Below are 27,084 nucleotides of genomic sequence, written 5' to 3'. Positions count from 1 at the left end.
TTAGTCCTCTGTTGGAAGCTGCCCAGAGTGGCTGGGGAAACCCAGCCAGATGGGCGGGGTATAGATAATAAAATTATTATTATTATCATCATCACTCTAAACATCTGAGGAAAATTGGGATTCCGGCCATCAATCTTCTAAACCACCCAGTATAAGAGAACTCAACTGGGTATCTGCATAGATGGCAAACAGCAGAGAGAGAGAGAGAGAGAGAGACAGAGAGACAGAGAGACAGAAGAGACAGAGGGACAAACAGGAGGATTATCCTTTACAACTCTCAGATCACATTGAGAATCAGTTTTATGAAGCCAGTGCTGATCCTGTTTCTGTCTCACAGGAGGAGACTGAGTGCTTTGCATTTTAAGTGCACAGGGTTCAACATTGCTTTGGAGTTATTTTTTCAAGCACTTAACAGTTTTATAAAGTTTTGATCTTCAATCCGGAAGGTTAAGTGAAGCATAACAGCAAATGGCTTTAATTCTAAGCATCAGTATTGGCAGGAGGTCTGGGATCTCTAAGGAGTATTTTTTTCTTATCATTTCCCTCTAGTTGGGAGCATGTGCTTCAGGTTTTTGAGGCTAATACGATATCCCAAGGCACTGGATGTCATCATTGTATAGCTTGCTCTTTATTGCTGCGCTTTTTATGTCTTTATCTTTATTCAGTGTCAAGGACCTTCACAACTGGACAGCTTAAATGCTCCATCAGATTATTACAAAGATGACATGAATATTTTCGCAATGTTTAAACTGCAGCTGTGCTGATGTTCACCGCTGAATGCTTTCGGCATCAAAAGGAGCACAAGTTATTCCTTGAATAAGTTTTTCATGGCTTTGTCGCTGCCCCTCTCAAGACCAGCACTTTGCAGTAGCTGGAATGATATTAGTGCACCAATTCAAAGTAAGAGCAGCATCTTTGCCCTGTTCACAGCACCTCGAAACATTTCAGTCCCTTCTGGTCCAAATGTATTAAAATACCCCACATTAAATCCTACTGCTTTGCCACCGACATAAAAATTATGTTTGAAACCAATTCTTTCTGACTTGGCTATTAGGGGTATTAGGACCGTGCAGTATTGATGGTGCAGTGCAGTATCAGGCAAAAAATATGCATGAATGGGGACAACTGTAACTTTGCAATCCATGGCACAGCATAACAACTCACAAAAATCATTGCCTTAAAAAATAAAAATAAAGGAACTTTATGGAGTACACATGAAACCAGAAAAAATGACTTGGCTAAAATGTTTCTCACTTCCAACCAAGAAAACACAGTTTTCTCCATTTCATATTTAGCATCTACAGCTTTTATTTAGCATCTACAGCTTTTATTGATAAACATCCACATTCTATTAAGATATTTGTTACATACTAAATAGAACTTTTTCTGTATGCACAAAACAGCTAAAGGACAGTGCCACTGAGTGCATCAGAAATACACACCTCTGAGCACCAAATAACCCTAGTTAGATGCCAACTTGCAACTATACTGAGCACCCATATCCTCTGTTGCTTTATTTTCTATATATTCTGCAAGTTCACATTCTGCAAGCTTATGTGGCTGGGGTTTCACAGTCCTACCAGCTACCTTCAAATTGAGTAAATTAATGTACAATCTCAACACTGTCATCAAACTCTGAAGGTCTCTGGTTTGTTTTACAGGTGCAGTAAAGCTGCAGGAGGCAGGGCCAAAGCATTATAAGGTTTAGATAACTACAGGATAGCCAAATGGGATTTAAACAAGCTACAACTTTATTGATGTCAGCAGGTTTTGGCATAGGCATAGGATTGATTGATTGATTATATTTATACGCCATCATAAGATCTCCAGGCAGTTCACAGATGTGATGTCTACCCTGGATCAACCAACCTGACTGCTGGTTGGTTATTTTTTGCAAGGTTAACCACGGTTTATGATCGCCCTATACTGTACATCAAAACAAGGTGACCTCCTCAAGATCACCATTTTGGAGGATGCTATGGCTCATCAGCCCCCCCCCCCCAAGTGTCTGGACAAAAGCACCTCCCCCATGGATCCCTTAAGGGGATACCCTGAATTTGAGGGGCAGAGGGGCTACACCCCGCTTCACTCTGGCTAAGGATTCAACCCAGTGCCTTATCTGCCATCTGGTTGTGACAATTGCTATGAAGTACGCAAAAATCCCAGACAGGTCCAATTTGTCTGAAGGCAAATTACTTCCTGGCCCCAAATATGGTAACTGAAGACTTCTATAGCTAGGCCTGCTGCGTTTAGAGCCAGGGAGCAGACCAGAGAGGGGAAATCTTTCCTCTGGTCTTCTCCTCATACCATGCCTCCCCCAACTTACCCACAATTGACTACAATGGCTGGCGAGCCCCAGCAGCCTGTGTACCCAACAGAGGAGGGAATTGCATCTTCCCGCCATTACACCAGAACTAGAAGGATATTCCAACTTGCTGCAGCCAAACCAGACCACAGCCTTCACTCCCCGCAAAGCTGGCAGTAAGCAGCCCTTTCCCAGTATTTCCGACTGTTCCAAACTGCGAAAAAAAGCACTGTATATAATACACATACACACAAGATCCCATCTTTCAATGATTATATGCAGACTCTTAGCCACATGCACAAAATATTGCTGCAGCTCTGAGTTCCAGAATCAATCTTTAAGCTTGTTTCTTGCCTCTTTATAGTATCTTCTTTAGACCCTCAATGAATCTCTTCACAGTCTTCCAAAGACTGTCCTTAAACTGTGCTGAACCTGCCCTTTTATTCTCTCCAGTAAGAACCCTTTAACCTATCACCAGCTTCACACAAGAATTCCAAAACCAGTAAGTTTAAATGGAATGTCTGATAAACGACCTATCACGTTCAAACTTTTTGAATTCTAGTGAACCATATAAAATCTGAGAAGCCTCACAAGTTACCTAGTCAACAGCTCAGCAACAAAAAATGCATCTTTCTGACTTTAGTTAGGATTAGAAGACCAGATTTCCCTCTCAACACACTAAACCAAATACAACACATACTTTGTTTCCAGCTGAACAGCATTCTGGTGCAGTGGGTGAGTGTTGCCCTCCCAACACTGATGTTGCTGCTGCTTACCTAGATGGGGTGGGGCAAAGTGAAGTTGGGGCTGAGTGGGAACACCAGAGTCAGTGTTGGATTGGCTCCTTCGCAGCCCCATCCTCAATGCCAACCTACGCCCCCCACTCCCACAGGTAAGTGGCAGCCATGTGGTTTGGGGTGGATAGCTCAGTGGCACCGTCCCACCATACTAGCCATTACTTGTTCTTACATATAGGTGTCCCCTCATAAAGATAGATTCTTCACAGTTTATGTTATCAAGATCTACAGAGATAATTTGGATCTTCTCTCTCCCCCCCCCCCCTTCTGCATTACTTGTGCTGGTCCAACACACTGGTAGCTACACTTCAGGAAAGACAGAAATTCCAGAAAACTTTCCTAAATGACTATACCACTATGATGCTTTCATATTCCCATTGGTCAGATAATGTATTTTCCAAAGTACTTAAAGATTCTCTGAATGGAATCATTTTTTTTGTATTTTTACCCAATTTTATATTTTGTGAAATCGTTAACAAGCTCGCCCCTATATTGCCAACAACAAAATCAGAAAACAACTTCTCTCTCTTTTCTATTCCATTGCCCACAGAAACAGAAATAAAACACACATCAATTCCCATTTGAGTGAGATTATATTACTATAAAATAATTCCTTATATGATACAATCTAATAACATTTTCTTGGAGCAAAACTTATAACATACATGCCATCACTTCTGGTAAAGAAAATGAAAAGGTTGTCATTTTCAGAGTGGCAAAGGAACCTAGAAATTCCTAAGTAATAACTGATAGACCTAACAGAAAGTCGGGATATCACAACCCTGAGAGAGTTATTACTGTTGAGAAGAAGAAAATAGCAGCAATATTTGTATTGCCTTGGAAGACTTTGTTCTTTTTGATAGTTTTCCTAACACACTACATTCAGGCTACTTTCAAAGTCCAGCTGATCTTTTTAGTATTAGGTTCATTTCCATTGGAGCCCATTCTATAGAAAATGCCATCATTAATGGTCACAAGTGCCCTATTGATTGTCACTAAATCAGGTAAGGTTAATTGGCTGCTGCTCCTTGACATCTCTTTAGCATTTGACACCATTGATCACAAAATCCTCCTTGATCAGCTGAAGCCTGCAATTCAGTGGGACAGTGATAAATTAGTTTACATCTTGTCTTTGAGGCATGCAATTTACAGAATCAGAAAGAAGTCCTTCTGCCATCTACTACACAACACTCATCTGGGAAAGGGCAAGGGTGCTTGCCTGTTATTAAGAGCTTTCTGAGGCTTTTATTTGGACCATAATTGCACTGAACTGAACACATCACTTGACTCTTCTAGCTCCTCCTTGGGTGGAGAACTAATCCGGCAGAGTTTTATTTCAACCGAGGAGCTTGTCGATCTACCAAATTATACCAGGAGATGGATATTCAAGACCACTGAGGTCTCATCAAGTCAACAGAATTGCTGAACTTGGATTTGGAAAATCAAAGTCTTCTTGAGCCAGAGACTTGCCGTGAGCAAATTCCCATTGTTTGGCTTCAGTTATAATGAAAACAATAAAAAGACTGTGATACACTTTGTACACTAACAGCACACTTGTCTACTCATAAGTTAATTCCATTATCTTCAATAGGGTTTACTCCACGTAACTAGGTATAGGATTTCAGCCTAATGTTGCATATTTTGCAGGGTGGACGTCCCGTTGAACTGAGTGAGGCTACCAAGAAAACAAGCATTGGATTGGGCTGTAAAAGTGCTATAACCTTGATTAATAACTATATTTTATCCTATCAAACTTCACTGTGTGAAGTTGAAAAGCCAAGAAAGGTATTTTGTGTAATGCCTTTCACTTCCAAATATCCTACTAAATCTATTCACCATTTCTGTTGTTCTCCCTGCAGAGTCCCTGACTTTTCCAGGCACTTGCCATGAAGAGAGAGAGAAGAAAGGGGAAAGAAAGGAACAAGAACATTGGTCATAAATCAAGGAAGCATGTGGCATATCCTTCAGATGAATCCATTTGAGCCACTTGTATTTTTTAGAGTGAGGCAGCAGTCATATTTTTAAAAAATATATGAAGGGGAAATTGCTAACAGTTTTTCACTGAGAAAGGCATTGAGGCTTATTAATAGTGGGCACCATGTTAATAAATGTTATGGTCCTCACCGTATCCCTGCTCAGCTTCAGAGATATAGGCTAGAAAGGTTGATATATGGCCAAACCTACGATGGAGCAAAAGTTCTTAACATTAACTACAGAGTGTCATGGCTTTTTACAGATTAGGAGACATGCATTTGTCAAAGAAGTCTCAAAGGAGGCAGCAATGAGGGTCAGATACACAGGCACGCTGAATGAAGTCAACCCATTCCCAGACTATACTACAATGAAGAGATGCATCATTCTCATTGACCTCTAATGTAATTGTTCTTTGGGATATTCAGTTGCCACTTTGGTTCCTAATAATCAAGGGGAAATGTGTAAGAATCTTTCTTACCTATTTATTGTGTTTATACCCCACCTTTTTCCTCCAAGGATCTCAAGGTGGCCTTTATGGTTCTTCTCCCCCACATTTAGTGCCACAACACAACCCTGTGTGGTATGTTAGGTGGAGGGGCAGTGACTAGTCCAAGGTCACTCAGTAAGCTTAATGGCTGAGTGGGGATTTGAATCCCGTTCTCTCATGTCCTAGTCCAAAACTAAACACTACCCTACACTGTCTTCCCAGTATTCTGATCACTACTAACCCCCTTTAACTGGCTTTGTAGACCATACCACCATGCCTCAGACTCTGACTTTTGTTGGAAAAAGTGTGTTCTCCCTCACGGAGAGCACAGGTTGCGGACGGGGCTGACAAGACACCTCACTGTTACTAGGCAAATGGTTTGGCCATCCTTTAAGCAGGGGCGGGCTGTTACTGGGGAAATCTAGATGTTGCCATTTGCTGATTGACAGCCCTATTTGTTAAATACAATGCTCGCAACAAAGAACTTCCTCTTTTCGCTGCTTACTTCGGATCTCCCTTCCCTAATTTTAGGCTGTTTGCTTGACCTTGCTATGCCTGTCATGGGGTCATCTGCTTTGGGGCAGGGGCCTGGTAGGAATTTTGTCCATTTGGCTGATTAGTGTGTGCCACTTGGTTTTTGCCTACTGCGTAGCAAATCGTCACAACTTGTAAGGTTTGCGGTTAGGCATTGGTCTTGGAATTGGTTGGTGGAGGGGTATGGATTCGGCTGTGCCTGCCCCTCCGAAATGCTGCTGCTGCTGCTGCTGCTGCTTCTGCTTCAAGGATTTTCTGTTAAAGGAACCCAGGTGCTCCCCATGCTTTTGTCCGAAACCCCCTGGCAAGGGGCTAGGGCCACACAAGCCCCTGGGAGCATTCTGGGGAGAGGTGAGACATGGTTCCCAGTCCCGTCTCTCTCCCCAGGTGACTTACCCTTGCTGACTTTGCAGGGGGTGCGAATGTCAGAGCTGTCCCCGGGCGGGGTCAGTTAGTGCTACCAATGCCTAAGCAACCACTCACATTGCTGTAATTTGAATAAAGTTGTGGCCAAAATTATGCCAAAAACCTTAAACAAAAATTAAGTGTCAATTGTGTTTTTCTTGGGGGGGGGGGGTGTCTTGCGGACCTCGACGCGCAACACCCTTCAACTCTGCAATTCTACAAGTGGGCAAGGGTCTTGCTATTTTAACCATTGGTCTTCAACTGTTGCACTGAAAACCATTTTTATTTAACTCTTCCAAAAAGAAGAAGAAGAAGAAGAGTTTGGATTTGATATCCCGCTTTATCACTACCCGAAGGAGTCTCAAAACGGCTAACATTCCCCTTTCCCTTCCTCCCCCACAACAAACACTCTGTGAGGTGAGTGGGGCTGAGAGACCTCAGAGAAGTGTGACTAGCCCAAGGTCACCCAGCAGCTGCATGTGGAGGAGCGGAGACATGAACCAGGTTCCCCAGATTAGGAGACTACCGCTCTTAACCACTACGCCACCAGAAGAGAGCAGGTGCAAAGGAACAAGGAGCTCATTTTCCTCTACTAGCTATTTGGGGGCGGGGGGGGACTATGGCAGCTGATGTGTGTTGCGGATCCCTTTAAATTTGCATATTTTTATGCCCCCCACAAAGTGTAACAGATTAAAGCTTACATTGGTACACACAATAAAAACCAGAGATCCAGAATTGCCAGCACTAAAAAAAACATTGCTCCAAGGCATAAATCCTAACCGAGCTTCATGATTTTTCCATGGTACGTCAAAACCAGCAACAAACAACAGAAGAAAATATCCACACATAGGAGGCTATGAGTTGATGGTGGTTCTGAGGGAATTATCAGACATTATGAGAATCTATATGGTTCTGTGAATCTGATTATGTATTTGCACCACGGCAGAACCTATGAGCACTGGATCTGTGATTCTTACAGTTCAGTCAATAGCGACTGCTGGTGGCTGGAGCGTGTGTGCGAAGAAGCGTCTCCACCCTCATCGTTCAGCACGGACACAAGGTCAACCTCCGAGGGCCTTATGGCACCTCCCTCCCTGCACGAAGAGAGGTTACAGGGAACCAGGCAGAGGGCATTCTCAGTAGTGGTGCCTGCCCTGTGGAACACCCTCCCACCAGATGTCAAGGAAATAAACAACTATCTGACTTTTAGAAGACATCTGAAGCCAACCCTGTATCAGGAAATTATTAATGTGTAATGTTTACAATTTTTAATGTGCTGCAAGCCACCCAGAGTGGTTGGGGAAACACAGCCAGATAGGTGTGGTATAATTAATTAATTAATAATAATAATAATAATAATAATAATTCCACCTTTTCAAGGGACTCTGTTCCACTGGATCTGACAGGTGTGTGACTTCCCTCTGTCTCTGATACTGCATCCCCCTGCTCCATTCCTCTGACACCCTACTTTCTCCTCCTCCCTCTGCTGCCTTCCCCAGATCATTCTCCTTTCCCTCCTACCTTCCTAGGTCCTTTTTCAGCAGGGTGCGAAAGTAACCACGCATTCTACCTCATGACAAGGGAGGCACTGGAACTGGTGACAGGGCACAGTCTTCACAGGCACCAGATAACTTTCAAAATAGCACAATTGCATCTTGCGATGCCACAATGGAGACCACAGAGTTACATCATTTGTAAGGTATTCACCACATCACATCTGCCTGGTTACATCTGCTTGTGATGCTTAGAAGAGTGACTGTCCACATGATTTACAAATACATGAGAAGATTCTCTATCTCAACCAAGAGAGAGAGGGAAGATTCTCTCAACTACTCTCCTTCCTATATATTGAACACACACACTTTTCAATATGAACTATTAAATATATGATTCCCGCCCCCCACAGGCATATTCTCTTAGAATTCATAACTACTTTGCAAATAAAAAGGCAGTTGAACAGGGACGTAAAATATATCAAAAGCAATGAAACCTCTCAATGGGGGAAAAAGGGAACTGAAATTGAAATTGGTCTTCTAAATATAAATAAAACTACTTATTTCGTTTCTTTCAGAGGGAGTGCTGTGGGATTGCCCAAAGGATCATAAAAAATAGATTGTGACAAATATGTGTCTTATTTTTCATATTTCATAAATAGAATCTGACTTATTATTTATATTATTTGGGGGAAATAAGCTGGAACATACACATTTGCACAAAGTGTGCTGTTTCATGCAGACCTTTTCTCTCCACAGCTTGTAATGAACTGCAAAAATATGAAGTGCAAGGTGGAACAAAAATTAGAGAGGAAATGTCTCAGAGTAACAAATACATATTTTATGCTTTCTGTAGCCTTTCTTTATGCTAGTTGGACCCATGACTGCATGGCACTCTCAGACCCATAACAAAAATTCCTAGGCTCCAAACTTCAGGACAACAGATAAAATACAATGCTTACTGAGGAGAAAACAAAGGTGCTATTCAGAAAGTATGAGGTGGGCTGCCTCCTGTCTACTTCTATTTCAGCCTGCATGTTGTTATTCAGATGTTATTCAGAGTGAAAAAAATTCACTCCATTTGTAAACAGACCAAGTACTAAATATCTATGCCTAACAGTCAAAATCATTTGCTTTGAATAGGTTGGTTTCTTACCTTGCTCAACACAGAAAGCTTTCTTCTTCCCTTTTGTTCAACAGGATACACACACAGACCCCTACACAAAACTGAAATGATATCCCTGGGGAACACCGTGAGGTGTGAGTTAAGGGAATTAAATAACTGACAGTTCCTCCAACCCAATTTAAAGATAACTCTCCTATTCACCTCTTTCATAATAGCACAGAACACAGCCTGTTGGGCCACTATAGTCTATATGGACAAGCAGTGCCTCTGCACAATTTCAAGCAGCAGTTTCCCCAAACCCTACTTGCTTCCCTTTTCTACCTTGCCTGCTGATTGCAGCATCTGGGCTTGACGAGGCATGTGACCCTCACCTGTTCTGAGCCTACTCCTGCTGAGGAATCCCAGAGCTAGCGAGCACCACCTGGCCAGCTGTGGACCCTTGCCTGCCTCAGCCTCCTAAAGCTTCCCTCCCACTGCTCCCTATGCCTCAGAGCCCTCTGTGTTCATGGAGACAGGGGTCCCTCTAGTGATGGGTTCTGCTGTTCTGGTTCCTACGCACTGACCGCCACCTCCTGTCACTCCGTGAGTACGGTACTTCCTATACCAGGCATAGGCAAACTCAGCCCTCCAGATGTTTTGGGACACAACTTCCATCATCCCTGACCACTAGTCCTGTTATCTAGGGATGATGGGAGTTGTAGTCCCAAAACATCTGGAGGGCCGAGTTTGCCTATGCCTGTCCTACACCAACCTCTCCTTCCCCATCCCCAGCTTGCCCCTGTGGGTCCCAGTCCCGGCTGCACTCCACGCCGGGATCCTCTTCTTCCTCCCCATCAGCCTGCCAGTTCATGACAGCACCAGTTCTAGTTGCATGCATCTTCCATTCCCACACACCTCACCAGTCCTCCTCCCTAAGATGAAGTGCGGACTGATATAAATATGTGAGTTTTTGATATAAATGGAAATTGTGAGGGTGAACAACTGAACTTAGTGATTCAAAGGCCAGGATCAGGAAGTCACCATCTACCCAACTAGACTAAATTTCATTTCTGAGGAAGCTTCTCATCAAGACTAAGTAAGAGAGAAAAGTTATGTGAATTCAGCAGCCTGCCTGGTCTCATGAATGCTGTGTATATATATATATGCAAAATGAGATATCAGCTTGAAATACATGTTAGGAACAAAGGAAGCTAGCTAATACTGAATTAATATTGTCTGCACTGACTGGCAGCAGTCATTCCCAGCCCTAGCTGGAGACTTTGGAGACTGAAGCTGGGATCTCTCACATGCACAGCACTATATCGCTTGAGCTATCCACCCACCCAATTGGTGTTGTGATTGACTGCAAATAGGATAAGAGCCTTGGGGTAAAGCCCAATTCACAATAAAAGTAAGTATTACACTGAATTTCTTCAAAAGGAAACCAAACCCAGGTAAATGCTACACCCCTGGAACTTTTCACTGTTCATAGAATTGGAGTGGGTATAAGAACTCATTATTTGTGAACATAGTCAGTAGCAATATCACCAGGCAGGAGTGCTAGAAAACTGCATTTGAAGAGTTTGTACTATTACCGGTAACTATTAATGGATAAACTATAGTATAACTAGAACTCATAATTGGACAAAACAATTATCTGTATTCCAAATGCAGATGTAATAAGTACTTTCAAAACTATGATGACGTAAATGACTCAAGTAACAATATACGTTTCCTTTCTTGCTTTCTTATTTGTGTTTGACCACCTTCCATCCAGCGTTTACTTCATCTTTAAAACCAATTTATTCTTTAAACAATTTGACAGCTAAGAAGATGGAAACATGACCCATAGCCTCTCCATTTTGTTTATAGGTTTATCCTTCTCAGACTGACAGTTAAGAAAATGGCAACATAGCATCTGAAAATGAACTCAGCATTTGAAAAAACTTTTCTGACCTATACTACTGAAAGAGGAAATATTTATCATGTATTGTAAAGTTTGAGAAAAACAATGCACAAGACTAGCTGTGGAATCTTTTAGTGATTCTTTGGAGGGTGCAAAGGAACAACAGTTTTGCTCTTAACAGTAACAACCGTCACAGAGCGTCGAAAAACCATGTACGTTCTTCACAGAAAACATTTTTTCCAGCTTAACTGGAAAATGTTTATTTCACATAGAGTGTACACTTTTAGAAAGCAATGTAATACATTCTTTCCAGATGAATTATCCAAACAAGGCTACATACATAATTTATTGTTCTTGTTTTTAAATGTGTATTTGATATGTTTGTGCTCTTTGGAGCTTTGGTTTATCACCTTTCTTGATTATATTAGGGAAACATAATTGAGTTAAAATATAAGTTAAGAAAAAAATATTGGGATACTGTACAATCCTATGGCCTTGCTGCATATTAGCTTTCAAATGTAGCTGCAGCAAATTATTTGAAGTTACTCTGACATGTGGGGGATTTATTTTTCACCTTTCAAGCTATCTGAAGGAATATGAAGGTGATCTGCACAGAATACATCCAAGACCTGCTAGTCCCCTTAAAATACCATGCTGAAACATCAGTGCTATAAACAGCCTCTGGAAGGTGACACTTCTGTGAATGTCACCAAGCTTATGGAGCTAAACTGTAATTTGCCCATTAATCTCCAATACTTTTGCTAACATGGGCTAATAAAGGCTAAGCTTGCTAGCACCCATGAAAACATTACAAAACCTAGCAGTTCTTCAGAATTTTCCTAAATGAGAAGCGTTTTCTAAAAACAAGCTACAATTAAATTGAAAGAGAGAAAAACAAAAGAGAGAGAGAGAGGTGATACTGTAGCTGCTACAGAACTGGAGAATGAATGCCAACACTGCAACAGTGCCAAAGAGGCCAGTCATTCTGTGATGGCAGCTCCATGATTACTAATTATCAGAAGGTGAATCAGAAACAAACTGGCATATAACTGCTGGTGGCAATTCTTTTTGTTTCAAACACAACAGACAAATATAAGAGGCCTGCTGAGAATAAGCATACTTCAGCTGATGCATCCAATTTTTGGACCAAAGTATAATCTGAAGGGGTCATACAATATTTAAAATTAAAAGGGTGTAGGAGTGCCCCTTTTATCAAAAAATAAAATAAAACGCTTCTACCATAATAAACCTCAAGATTCTATAGCTTACTAAAAAGGGACTTGTTGTGCTTGAGACTTTGTGTTTATGATCTACCTGATATAAGGCCTATGAATGTGCCAAATTTCAAACAGATCTGGTACAAATTGCCACAGGCATAAGAGGCTTTTAAATGCTCAGAACTGACATGTTGACTCCTTTTACTGCAATGTTTATACAGGTACCCCATATAGTACTTTCTCATGAAAACTAATGTGCTTTATTCAGTATTGCTGACGTAGACATGGGGTGGCATTCAAGTAAGTTTTACTTAGAGTAGGACCATTGAAATTAATGAACATGACTAAATTAGGCACATGCATTTTAATGAGTTTACGCTGAGTAAATCTTAGTTGAACACCACCCATGATTTCATTGGTTTGACAAAGTTCTGAGCGTTCCAACGTGTTTGTGCCCTGTTAAAGCCTGTGGCAGCAACTACTGGCAAAATAATACATTGCACATGTATTATTTGAAGCCAAAATTTGCAGCAAAAATTTGCAGGGAGTTCAATATTTACAGAGGGATGCTATGTGTGCAATGCCAGTTCCTTCCGTTATTGAATATGACTGTGTGATGGAGTGATCAGATATGGGGATGTTACCAACCTTTTGGAGGCCCACAGATATACCTGAAAAGCTGATAAACTACCATGGAGAACCGTACCCCACAATCCTGAGTGCTCCCGCTGCAGCTCCACACACATCAACACATCCCTGTAAGCCCTAGCTCACGTGCTCCAATACCCTCCTCAACCTACAACCTCACAGAAACAGAAACAACACTTTCAGCAGACTCTTCCTGTACATTGATCCATGAATGCTGGCACCATCCACACTGACACTCCCCTACCTAGTAGGCGGTACTTTAAAATCCATCTAAGTTAGTATTCTCTTAATGACAGTGACTACTCAGATGCATCTGGGTGATCCAAAATGTGTATCTGGGTGATCAGAAAGAAAAATCCTGTAGGAGATATAATGCTCATGGTAACAATGCAGATCTGTTAGTCAGGTGCGGTTAGACCAGTGAACAGATGGATCGTGGTCACAGACTACAACTGCTTCTGCAATAAAGCCAGGCTCAGGTTCAAACGGGCTCTCAATTAAAGGGAGTTGTGTAATGCAGAGGCTAAACTGAAAATGCCTTCTGAGTTCTGATGTGACCTTGAAGTTCTGAGCTTGAGGCATACTTGGCGCTTCCAACCTTCAGGGCTGCAGTATGGCCTTCAATGTCCATCTTCCCTTATGGGTTACACATGCTGTTCTGTGATAGAAATGCTAAAGGCCTTTTACTCCACCTAATTCAGAATATTTTTTCAAGTGGTGTAACAGCTGCTTTGGGACTCAATATTTTCCAGCCTCTGCACAGTGAACAATTTTTCTGTAATAGGTTTTCCAAACCCTAAAGTTTGCCTATGTGGTGCCAGGTAATTTAAGGGCCCACTAACAAGCCAATCATTGCAGGAATGCTTTCTTCTTTTATTCAACACTTTGTTTCACTCCCACCTGACCTATTTCCACCTGCAGCAGCCTATTTTAGCTGAGCTGCAGTTTGTTAGCTAGTGATATTTTTTCCATTGATTCAAACTACCATCCTGGGCAAAGTTGGACAATATAGAGAAAATGCAAGTTATTACCATTCCAAAGAGTAAGAGAGGCTGTTAAAGGATTTGCGGTCATTAATTAAAATGCCAAATGTGTAATGTCCTTAAGAGCTGTTATGGAACTTTTCAGATGCCCAACTACAACGCAAACTTTTTTTGAAAAATGGTCCTTAAAATCTCTCTTCCCTTCCATGCCAGATGCATATTCCTGCATTGCAGGGAGTTGGACTAGATGATCCTCGGGATCCCTTCCAACTCCACAATGATTGTGTAATTCTAGGAAGCTTTTTAACTGTACCCTGCTGAAACCAATACAGTGGGGCTTCAGGTCAGGTTTGCTTTGCCTTGTCCCACATCTCATATTTCAAGTAACCCACTAAGCCCCTCATGCCCCCAATCTTTGGACATTTTGTATGCATCGTAAAACCCCAATATTTGTTATATGCTTGAATTATGAAAATGATTGCTTTGTAAGAATACTACAGCATAAGCCTTCTCTTTCACCATATGCAGAATACAAGGGAGCATTGCAAAACTATCACTAGGATGTACAATCCTCATTAAACGAGATATTATTTATATTAATCTTTCTCTTTTCAAACTACACAAAGTCCTTGTCAGAAGCAGGGAGCCTGGGCATATAAAATAAGGCACATAAAGTAAGGCACAGATATAAGCCCTGAGTTAGAGCCATTTCAAGTTGAATGGGGACATGTAAATCCTGCTGATGTGTAAATTGTCGTGAAAATCATGCTCTGCTTCAGCATATATGCAAGGGTCAGAGGAACACCTCAGATTTGAGATCCCACCCGCCCTTGCTTGATATGGTAAATACATAATTTTCTACTTATATTACAAGTTAACCCCTTAATCGATAACCCAGTTCATAATCTGAGGTACATTCTGGGTGCCATAATATAAAGCCAAAGGTATAGTAATCAAGACTGATTGATTGCTGTTGGCTTACTCTGGAAATATTGTTAACTATTTTGTTTCTTAATGCCCATTTTTATGTTGTTAGGTTCGAATGAAACTGTGCTGTTTTATGTATGATACAAGATATTCAGTCGGACAGAAATGACTTATCTGATTTTTCCGGGGATGAAAATACTACAAAAGGTCATTTGACATTACTTATCTTCCTAGTGTTAGCTTAGTAGTAGCAGAGAATTATTTGGAAAAGATACATGTGGTATATCTTGTTGGGGGGGGGGAGCAAGTAGAACTTACTGTTAAAATAGAAGTCCTAACATTCTACATACACTTCTACAGTAGAAGGCATATCAAACCCAGTTACTGAGATGAAGCAGCCTTCAGGATGAAGTGCCGTGGCTGTACTTGATGAACATGAGCTATAGCATTGCATGCAAGTGTTTTGTATAACTTCTTGCTCAGCATAAAATCTTGCTCTTTTAAATATAACAGCGGTAAGTTCAGTTCTCAGGTGCTCTCATTTGCCAAAGGAAGTCTGTCTGCTGCATTCCTTGTGTGCTCTGCATGAAAAATTTATATGACTTCTTGAAATGGGTTCTAAAATTCTACAAACCCATGATCAAACTTCAGTACATAAAAAGCTTATATATCACATTTTCATCCACTGATGCTAATGCATTAGCTTACAGTATCAGGAGGAGAGACTCTGAGAACTAAGAAAAAGCCACCTATACCAGTAAATATGAGGGAGGCTGCACGGAGTAAATTATCTGAAGGAGACAGATGTCAGGGGTTTGATTAATGGATCAGAGCAGAAAAAAGAGGAAAAGACCTCTTACGATCTCTTTAAATTGCTGCATTTGGACAAAAGACATGGTAAACCTCCCACTTAGGTTTGCAGATCTAGCAGTACCTGAACTTATCCTGAAGTTTTATATGGAAACATTTATATATAGCAACTTGTCAGATCATTCTGTGGTCTCTATAGCAGCAATCATGACACAAGTTGCAGTATCCAGTAGCTGCTGCCAAATACTAGGAACCTTAGGGCTGACTTATACAGGCATGGTAATCATTTGACAGCACACATCAGACACTAGAAACAGAATGCTTGTGTTGTTTTCATTTCCGGGCACAGAATGGCACTTCTAGGATCCATGGCTTCTGCTTGGAAGGCAAAATTACAGCAACTACAATCCCACAATCCTTTGTAAGAAGTGATGCTCATTATTTCCATAGCAGTGGACCCAGGGAAGAATGACCACTGGGAGGAGCACAGAGAGAAGCAGCTCTGTGGTGCACCTGTAGCAACAAAACCAGATGCCTTCATCTGTGCCACCTGCTGTAAAACATGTCTCCCCCATATCGGCCTCTACAGCAACAGCAGGCACTGTAAGTTTCAGTGGTTTGACTTTTTCCTCAAAGATGCACTCTTCCATTGTCTCCCGAGACAGGCGGATGCCAACAACGATTTCCAATTTAGTGACTGTCCCTAGTGAACTCTCCCTGTTATATACTCCCTTTTTTGAAGGTTTGTGTGTGTTTCACTTGGGAATGAGGGGCTTCTGCAGAAGGAGGAGAACTTGCCCCCCACCCCACCATTTTCCTTGGAGAGAAAAAGTAGACTCCGAGGCAAGTGAAAAAATGTTTTTCCCCATCACTAGTGCAAACTGTAAAAACTGCACAGGCACTTATCAGTGGACTATTAATGCATTATTAAAATACAGTGGTACATCGGGTTAAGTACTTAATTCGTTCCGGACGTCCGTTCTTAACCTGAAACTGTTCTTAACCTGAAGTACCACTTTAGCTAATGGGGCCTCCTGCTGCCGCCGCGCTGCAGGAGCACGATTTCTGTTCTCATCCTGAAGCAAAGTTCTTAACCCGAGGTACTATTTCTGGGTTAGTGGAGTCTATAACCTGAAGCGTATGTAACCTGATGTACCACTGTATGAACAATTAAAGAATGTCCTTTAATTGACAATAAAATCAATATTCCTTTAATGGTTGTAGGTGGTCCCTTGATTCAATTCACCAGCAGGAGTGCAGGATATATGTATGAGAGAGAGAGAGAAGGAGAGATTTTCAGCTTTGAATGGGCAGGTGCAGGGAGAGAGAATGCAACAGATGAAAGTTAACCTAGCTGGAGTTTGTTAGAACTGGGTATCTGGCCTAGGGGTTGGTGCAAGCTGCCACCTGAGAATACAAGGGTGCTTGTGCTCTGTGTATATATTTATGAATAAAACACATAATATGAAGGAGCCATTAACTCTCTAGTGCTCTTTGTTTTATTGGAAAAAAATCCTCCAGTGTTTCCACTTAGTCAGAAGTGGCAAGCATGGAACAGTATTTGGGGTCATGCTTGTACAGTAGTGGACTGACTACTGTGTAAACACTGAACAACTGACTCATATGGGGGGGAAATGCCAGGGAGTATATACAAAAAGTTATTGTGCAATAGCAATGTCTGAAAAGATGAGTAGATGTTTCGGATGATTTGGAGAAGGGATCCCATATGCCAGCATTTGCCACAGTTCAGCCTTCACATCCCAAACCACAATGTGCTATAGGCAGGGTGAAGTACAACAGAGAGGCTTGGCTGTGTACACACAACAGTTTAAAGTGGATTTGATGCAACCCGTTTTTTTTGTTTGTTTTTTGCATGAACCACACAACATTGTCCTCCAACAGACAGCCTGTACGTCCCCTCCAAAGGCATAGTGTGGGTACTTAGTGGTTTGTTATGTGTGTAGTGTCATTTTTCTGGGTGCCATTTTTTCACCACACACACCCCTACTTCCATTGGCGAGGTAGTTCTCGGTGGGCTGCTGCAGCTGGAATTATTATTATTCCCAGTGTTCTGTGCAAGTTTGGTTCATAGGAAAACTTGTCTCTCAAAAACAGGAAAATTTGACCACTCACACAGGTGACAAATATCTGTGAGCATACCCACCGTGGATATCATGTTTCCAGAACTCAGGGAAGTATTAATTACAGGAAGGGCACTGCCCACTAGTGTGGACAGGAAACATTGAGACGAGAGTTCAATTGAAAGTTCTTGCATGCTCAAAAGCACATTAACACACTGATATCTACACAGCCTAAGAGTGTGAGATCTTCTTAGCAAGTTCCTCGCTCTGCTGAGCCAAGAGGTAGCCGTAGGCAAGTCATTGTCATCCCCATCCCCATCTCCTCCTTCCCATTTTCAATACAGTATACTGACTTATTATATAGTTCTGTTTTAAATCACTATATAAATGCTAATGATGGTATTTCCACTTGAAGACATATTTACAAAGCAACAGTTTCACATTATTTATTTAAGTGAGGCAAGCTGCATGCTATAGGAGGAAGCAAACCTACGCCTCCTAGGATCGCTAACAATTTTTTCAGCTATTGTTTGCTACTGAAATTTATACATAAACCATCCACTTAAACTTTACTCTTAGCCTTTCAGAAACCCATGTAATTCAGCATACTATTTCTATCCAAGCCAGTCTGTGAACTTGATAGCCATCAGTTTCTTGTTTCATGTATGATTTGCTATAGTTATTTTCACCCCACTTTACATATAGCATAGCTAATACAGAAAATTGCAGGCAAATCACTACATTTCAAATTCTTACTATGTAAGGAGAAACCGAGGGATAAGGGCATCAAAAATTAGCAGGAAAACAATTAGGGGGAATGGAGGACAGTGCATTGCAATTAAATTAAAAACCACAAAAGAAAAAGATGAGAGACTGCAAAAAAAGTTGAAAGCACCAGAGTAGGCTACCTGATAATAAAAGCAGAGAAAAACACTTGTGAAACAAAAGTCTGGTGTAGTACTATGATTTGCCATCCCATAGAGTGATTGCTGTATCCTGAGATACAATCATTTTTCAAATTTTGTAAAGAATGAAACAGCATTCAAAAAGACCTTCAAGAACAATGGGCAGCAGCTGCAACATTCTCCTTTTGATTTTGAAAAAAAGTGTGTGAGAGGGAGAATGTGACCTGATTGAGAAATGTAACTCGGCATCAGTAGCTTTGACCCATCCTCTTTCAAAAGAAGAGAAGTGCACCCTGACTGAGAAAACAGTGCTGGGAAAGCACATTCTCCTAATCTCTCTGAGGAAACAAGAGCCAGCTGAGCTCTACCAGGCAATAAGCCTCTCTGTTTGTTCTCCTTCAAAGAGTGACAAGAAGACCTCACAGAGAAAAAACAAAATAAGAAGGCCTCCTTGCTTGTCAGTAGAAGAACTGCAGAACAACTGAGAAACAACTGCAGAATCTCATAAGATGTACCCTATAGATACCCGAACATCTGTGAGGTTACGATCCAAAGTGGTGAATGTTTGTTCTAATATATAGAGGGAGAGAGAAGAGAGGAATTGCTCTCTCAAAAGCTTCCTCAAGAACTTATCAGCCCACACAGACAACCATTTTAGCAGTATCTTGCACTGATATAGGGTAAACAAATAAAACTAATATCGTCACTCGCTGGGATGACAGAACTCACCCAAGGCAGATTGGTAACTTATATGGGCTTAGAGTAATGGGGAAAATAAAACATTTGCACCACTGGCAATTTCCTTCACCAACTCCAAATTGCATTTTGAATTCGGAGGAGTTTAAAGAGTCATTTTGAAGTTCTGTGGATACAGCTTCTAAGAGGTGAAATTCAGAAGACAAAATAGCCCCTGCTGGATCACAGCCATAGATTTTGATCTCTAAATGGCAATTATTACTGAAATTAGCACCGCAATGAGTAGGTTTACTTTTACTTTTTAAAAATAACTCCCTTAAATCAAATAAAAAGAGCAAAAAAATAATTCTTTTCAAACCACTAGGATATATAAATTAAAGTCTCACTTTGCACTTCATGCTAGCTTTAATAAAGCCAAGAAAGCTACAGAAAAGCAGAGCAATGCACAGAAGTGGGTTGTAGTAATTTGGTTCACATTGTTTAATTAATAAATACAGTAACTCAAATGAAAATATACCGTAAAATGAAATTTAAAAATTATGCGACTCATGCACAGGATATGCTTATCTTTAGAATATAATAGCAGAATTAATGTGTGTGTGTGTGTGTGTGTGTGTGTGTAAAAGAAGAATATTGTTTGGTGAGAATACTGGGTTGTATCCAGAGGTTGAGAGAGCAGAAGAAAGTTAGGTTCAACAAATCTTTCTTCTCCTCTCCTTTAGGCTTTCTACCCCCTATACCTCTTGAAGACACTAGCCAGAGTTTGGGTAGACGGGGTGGACAGCGGGGGCTGTTGCATGCAGGGATGCACCAAAATCAGGTGGAAGGACCTTGCAGCAGCAGAAATTTCACTTGAGCAACATCCTCCTGCCCAATTTCAGATTATTCCTCTTCTCACACTGTAATCAAGTATGATGCAGTGCCTGCCCCACCCCCATTCAAGAGGGTCCTCGACCCACTGTAGGTGTTTTTTGTAGGGTTGGAGGGGGAAGTACAGGGGCTTCAAACATAGAAGCCCCTGTACTTCCCCCTCCAACCCTACAAATTCATAGAAAGGTTTGAATCTGAATAGTTGGAAAAGCATCATGCAGCTTTCTAAGCAAATGAAAGTTTAGAAAGAGAACGGTTCATATTTATAAATGCACACAGACTAAACTTGAGAGTGATATGACGTTGATCACATCTCAATTTTTTAAATGTTTGGAATAGTTTTACCTGTTAAATTATTTTGAAAAATTATCAATGGATAGTTTTATATATCTATATATCTAAAATCCAGAGACCTTTCTGCACCCATTTTTAGAGCCAAAGCATTCATGGAGATATTTAATCCTTTCCTCTCATACCTCTTCCTCTGAAAAGCCCTCTTCCTAAAGATGCTATTAGCTGCATTTGGAAACAAATAACTTGGGCTGAATCCAGTGTTCACCTTCTGCAGATGGAAAGCCTTCTGATTTAGCATAGGGAAGATGCTGTGGAAGAGAAGGCAGGTCATTTTTCATCCCCTAACCGCTACAATGCAGCAGGTGGCTGTGGGGAGAAGTAAGGTGCCAGCAAATGTTGCCTTCCTTTCTCCTGGGGGGGGGGGGGGGACAACCCCTGAGTGGAACTTCATTTGAGCATGCTGCTACTGGCCAAGGCAAAGTCTAGCTCCAAAGCAGATGCTGCAACTTTTTGTCCCCTTATATCTCCCATTTCTGATGTGCACAAACACACTGCTTTGTATGGTGAAGATTTACTATATGGTGAATGGAATCTATGGGGGGGGATGTAAATGCAGCGTAAATAAGCTGGTCACATGCCAACAAAATACATAAGTTTGGAACGTAGTGAGAACTGGCCACCTTTTTAGAAGTCAGCATTAATTCAAGAGAACAAAAGCAAAAGAGGATAAAAAACCAGATCAATTTCAAACGGCCTCAAGTCACAAAGCATACCTGCTTTTAAAAAATTCCACAATGTTTTAAAGATCTCAGACTGCCATGGAATACATTTAAGGAATAAAAGAATCTTAGCTCAGTCAACACAGTTTTGCGTTATGTCCACCACTTCTGCTCAGAGAACAGTAAAAGAAGGCGGCTAATGGCGATGGTGTTAAAATAAAGTTAAAGAACGTATACAGACTTAGCAGCTGCAGCTTAACAAATCAAACACAAACACAAACAGTAAAATATCCATCAGTGATTCCAGTCAGACAGCTTTCATAACTTTTATCCACTATCTACAAATCTCAGCACTAAATATTTTCCTCTGAAGTAATTAAGAGCTCTCTGATACATTATCTTTTTTCAGTGGTAGTCTGGACATGTGTCAAGCTGCCCGTAGATAAGATGTTATGCTGAACACAGTGGAAGGCAAGCAAGATGTAATGCAGAAGATAATCACTTGCATGACTGAATAAAATGAGCTCTCCCTCCTCCCAATTCACTTTTGCAATGTAATTATTACAATATTATTAATTTTTACCTCTGTAATAGATTACCAGGTTTGCATATTAGGCACTGCTTTATGAAAGTGAGTCATGGGCAACTTACAACCACCAGGAGGCCAAGCCCACGTTCCCAGCATGTTTGCATTCCTCTTTTAGTGATATCTCCACTGGCTTTGCCATGTCCACAAAATGGAAGCTGCCAGGATCCCCAAGGATAGCTTCAGGCACAAGGCCTGTTGGCAGACAAACTCTGCATTACAAAGACATCTGCAAGCAAGACATAAAGGCTGGCGACATGCCTTGCAGACCATAGCAGTGCCTGGAGTCAAGTTGTGTATCCACAGCAGTGACTAGAGGAGAAATGACCACTGGAAGAGAGAATAAATGCTATGGTGCATCTGCAGCACAGCCAGATGCCTTCATCTGCCCCAGCTGCAGCAAAACATGTGTCTCCCATATCAGCCTCTACAGCCACAGCAGGCACTGTAACTCTCCAACTGTTTCACTTCACCCCCAATGGCACAGTCTTCCATTGTCATCCGAGAGAGATGGATGCCAACAGCAGACATGGCTATGCTTCAGTTGGTTGTTCCTGCTTCCTTTAGAAGCAATGAGTTTGAGACATGCTTAGAATGACTGAATCAAGAGTTTTACACAGATTGTGGACAGTGGTCTGGACCCAAAGAAGCTTAAGTGTAATTCCATGTATTCAAAAATACGTTGGACAACTAGCAGCCTCCCATGCTCATAACGTTTTATACTTGCGGAAACCATTTCAGCATGGTATATAAATTAACAAAAACAAGAATACTAATTTGAAACTGAATGGATTTTGCAAACAGGTTTGAATGTATGATATGGAGGTGAGCCATTCAAAGGGGGAAAGTCAGAGAGATGAGCTTTTTAAAATCACCATCCTGATTTTACCCTAGGCTTTGAAGTTAAAGACACTCCAGTGTTATGGGATTTCTCATGAACAACACTCCTCAGCTCAGTGACCTCCATCAAGTGGATTTAACCTTGTGATTACCAAACATCTCACCCTACAAGTATATAATGTGGGCTGAAACTGATCAGTCACATGAGTAAGACAAGTTTTAGCTGTGGGCTGTGGATCAACTTTAGGATTATGGTTTCAAATATTTGCTGCCTTTTTTTAAAAAAAGGAAAAAAGCAGGGGGGGGGGGGTTTGGCGATTTGCATCAAGTAAGCAGAGGGAGAAATCAGTTACAGTGGTTTGCTGTGTTAAGGCTGCTACAGTTACAATCCTAACTTAGTTCAACAGACTTATAACATCCATCGACAAGGAAGGAGTTCTCGACTTGATCCTGACCAGCTTCAGTTGAAAATGAATGGGGGAGGCAACCCATCTCAAACTATGCTTTTTAAAGTTAAGTTTGGGAGAAGGAGTGGGTGGATGGTGAAGAGCTCAACATCCACTCAGAAAGAATCCTGGGGGTTCTCATGCTACAACACACAGGGAAGAAAGAGAGTTGCCTAAGCCAAGGAAAGATCTGGATAAGGTGTACAGAAGAAGAAGAAGAAGAAGAAGAAGAAGAAGAAGAAGAAGAAGAAGAGGAGTTTGGATTTGATATCCCGCCTTTCACTCCCTTTAAGGAGTCTCAAAGCAGCTAACATTCTCCTTTCCCTCCCCCCCCCACAACAAACACTCTGTGAGGTGAGTGGGGCTGAGAGACTTCAAAGAAGTGTGACTGGCCCAAGGTCACCTAGCAGCTGCATGTGGAGGAGCGGAGACGCGAACCCGGTTCCCCAGATTACGAGACTACCGCTCTTAACCACTACACCACACTGGCTCTATGAGGATATTTCTTCCTTCCCCCTTGGTAGGCAAGCAAACTGTGCTTGTGCTTAGGGACTATGGGTCACTGAAGAAAGCTGAAAGGGGATTGGAGGAATCCTGCAGATAGGGGAATTGGCCTTTTTGTTACAACATGCAATGAGCGTGCCTAATGCAGCTCGTTGGAGCTGCCTGCCCATATAAGCAATGCACAAGAAACCCTTATCAACCAGCCCAAACCCCATCATTAGCAGTGGGCCCTTCTTTGTGTCTCACTGGCAAGCACAACTCACTGTACAGTGACACAGGACAGGGCCTTTCGTGTTGTGGCCATTCAGCTATAGAATTCTCTCAAACCTGTTGGGTTTCTGCCAAGTTAAAACTTAGCCTACAGCATAGACTTTGCAGCTTCCTATGTTGCTATTTCTTTTCCTAAGCATTTGGAGGAAATTAGCTGGGCTGTTTAAGGTTCTTGTTTTATTCTGTACTGCTGTATGCTATTGCTGGTTGCCTTTTAATTATTGCATTTCACTGGGCTTCTATGTGATGTTATATTCTTTTGAAATATGTTGGAAACCACACTGTGTTCATCATTTTTGATGAAGGATGATCTAGACATTTTTGAAAGTAAAATTAAAAATTAAACAAAACTGCCATGCAACAAAACTGCCATATACAGAAGACCCAGCACTGAATATAAGTCCAGACAAATATCTTCTTTTAATTGTTATTTTCCATACTGTGTAAGTCACAGCTGAGCAAAATGAGTATGTTTGATGTTGAAATTTTGACGAAGCACAATAGAAAATCTTTTCAACCTTTGACTTTCATTTTGTAAAGGTATAAAAAGGATAAAATACAAGACAGGAGCCTGAATTTTAATGGCACTGCTATTGTTCTTGAGCTTCTCAAAGCCTTGTTAGCTAGTTCACTTTTCTCTTAAATCTTCTTCTGACATAGGTTATCCAGATGGAACTGAGAGCAGAATTTAACTTCTGAAGCCACAGACTGGTTAATAATTCTGTTACTGTTATGGATACATGACCCATAAGAGAACCTAAATCTCCTTTGGCTGTTTTGGCTTATGCTTTCTTTTTCCCCTCCCCCCCCCCAAAAAAACCACTTCAAATTCTTTTATTCTTCAAATAATCAATTTTTGTCTGCTATGTATGTAAGGAATGGCTCCTTTGAAACAACAAAATGTCTGACGCAGAGCCCACAATTTCAGTAGCTGTTTCCAGCTGTGCATGCCAGATCCATAAATAATTAAGATACTGGATACTTAATGAATCACAACAATGTTAATGAAATGTAAATAGTGTACTGTATTAATAGTGAGAATAATTATTTCTACTTCTTTTCAAAACATACCTCATGGTATTTCTGATAGTTCAGTACTATTAAAATGCAGGTAACTAGTTTTGGTTTCAAAGGTTTTGAGATGAGAGGTTAGCGGCTTTAAATACTAGCTACACCAAAGCAATCCTCAAGGTATTATCATCTGTGTTTGGGGATCTTGAAGAATTCCAATGAAAATAAAAATGAGAGCAGAAATTGTCGTTTCCTTTTTTTCCCCCATGTCTTGGAATGGAAATCAATCCATTGAATACAATTGGTGTACGCCATTCTTGCTTTCAGTCTGCAAATGTTACATAGTGGATTATACCCCCAACCCCCATTTGTATAGTTTCTTTTGCATTGATATGGGATGGAATAATCTAATTTACATAATTTCACCAGAATGGCTGTTGAGTTGAATAATGCACTTTTCAGTGGAAGACGAACTGTAGCGCAGCAGAAACAGTGAAATATGTGAGGAATGCAGGGTACGACTGAAGATGATGCATTCTTACATCACTCTCTGTATTTGTTTATTTATGTAAAAGCTTACCACAATTCAGATTTTTTAACTACTCAAAAATTTCAGAACTCGTAAAATGTAATGGAAGCCAAACAGAATGAGAACCAAGTAAACAGATGATTTAATTCTAGGAGCACTATAGTGAACTGAAACTGTGAATAGTGGTTATGTGTGGATGGAAAAGCATCCCTTCCTCTTTACTAAAAGAAACAAAGCACATGGAGGGGGGAATATCAGATCTTGCATGTTTAGCATGTCTCTTAACACTGTTTACAGGCAGCTGCAAAGAACCTTCATAGTCTTTCTCCTTGGAGGTATGTAAGCCTTGGGCACATCTACTACCACCAAAAGCACTCCTTGGGAACCTAGCATTCTAGAAGCCCCAAACAAAAATCAATGCTCTTTTCAATCATTAAAGGCTGCTTGACTGCTTGGTTTCTTTCAGGATCCTTTCCATGTCTATTAGCCTTAAACCAAACTATATCACATCAAAGGAAGAAACAGGCCTTCTCTTTTAGTGATGTAGTACAGCAAATAAATAGAGTGTCACAATCCAGTTACGCATCAGAGAAATTTATTCAAAGAATATATGGAGAAAAGAATTATGAGACAATCTGTAGCAGACATAAAGATATATAAATGTTGGACATGATTCCCCTCCCAGCCCCGTCATTCTATAAAGAATAACGGGGCTGGGAGGGGAATCATGTCCAAAAAGCCTTTAAAGTTATATAATGCCCTCAGGCTTGAAAACACAGAACTATGATCACTGACAAGAGTCAGCTTGTCAGTCTGTCTTTCAGACATTTGGATTTTGGCTACTCACATAATACCGTACACAGGAAGAACTTCCTTCCTGTGTAAAGGAAGAACTTCCTTTACTTCATATCAAAAAACTATTGATTGGAACCAACCATAAATTAACCTAAGATCAGTGTTTCTCAACCTTTTTTAACCCACGCTCCCATTTAACTAATATAAAAATCCCATGCTTCCTAATTCATTTATTTGAATTTTCAAAAGAATTGGAATATTATGACTCTTAATAATAAATAGTAATAAAACCCAATCAAAGAGTTGGCTTCAATTATGATGCATGCTTCTCACAATCTTTTGGGTTCGGGGCACCATGGAAGATAGACAACATTTTAGGTCACTTTCAGCATCCAGACCATTACATTGTTTTGTTTCAACAGCTATAACAGCAGAGAAACCAGCTTCCTAAGGCATGTGGATGAAAATGGCATAATGATGCACAGAGTCTGTTCTCCTGTTTTGGGGTATACAGGGACATATTTCTGCCCATTCCTTTCCAGATAAAATTGTTTGAAATCATGGTTGGCAGCTGAATCACACCTGAGTTCCAAAAATTCCTCTTGGAGATGCTCTGGCAAGGACTGAACATTAGTGATAAAAGGGTTCCTCACAGCATGCTCAACAATCAGCAGAATACTCTGGCAGTGGGAACTGAGCAGACTATTTCATATTGTCTGCAGAAGCAAGTTGCCAACCAATGAAACTTTTCCAGGTGGTTCCTAGGTAGTCACAGCAGACATAGTCAGCATGTCTGGAAGCAGTGGTTGGGCCTGGTTGGGCATTGGCTGTGATTAGGAAGTCCACCACTTCTCTCTTTGTGGTGATTATATGTGTTTAATTGCTGTAATGTAGTAATGTATAATCAGTTTAAAGGGAAAGCCCCGTCTATAGCAGATACACATTCC

At 41.0% G+C, this 27,084-nt stretch overlaps 1 protein-coding gene and 2 long non-coding RNA genes across 5 annotated transcripts in view; 1 reads left to right on the top strand and 2 right to left on the bottom strand.

The window, feature by feature from the left end:
- Positions 1-27,084, bottom strand: part of LRP1B (LDL receptor related protein 1B) — a 728,211-nt gene that overhangs the window by 307,360 nt on the left and 393,767 nt on the right. The gene's annotated exons all lie outside the window — the stretch shown is intronic.
- Positions 2,854-7,817, top strand: LOC310664890. Its single transcript, XR_014505098.1, has 3 exons — positions 2,854-3,040; positions 4,399-5,477; positions 7,449-7,817. It is a non-coding gene; the product is annotated as an uncharacterized lncRNA (long non-coding RNA).
- LOC310665012 lies at positions 3,047-7,106 on the bottom strand. The gene is made up of 4 exons (XR_014505144.1): positions 7,042-7,106; positions 6,710-6,794; positions 4,391-5,878; positions 3,047-3,188 (listed from the first exon to the last, which is right to left on the bottom strand). It is a non-coding gene; the product is annotated as an uncharacterized lncRNA (long non-coding RNA).

The sequence above is a fragment of the Podarcis tiliguerta genome (genome assembly GCF_965153285.1).
Source record: "Podarcis tiliguerta genome assembly, chromosome: 1".
Taxonomy (NCBI): Eukaryota; Metazoa; Chordata; class Lepidosauria; order Squamata; family Lacertidae; genus Podarcis; species Podarcis tiliguerta.
This window is presented reverse-complemented; position numbering and strand designations above follow the sequence as displayed.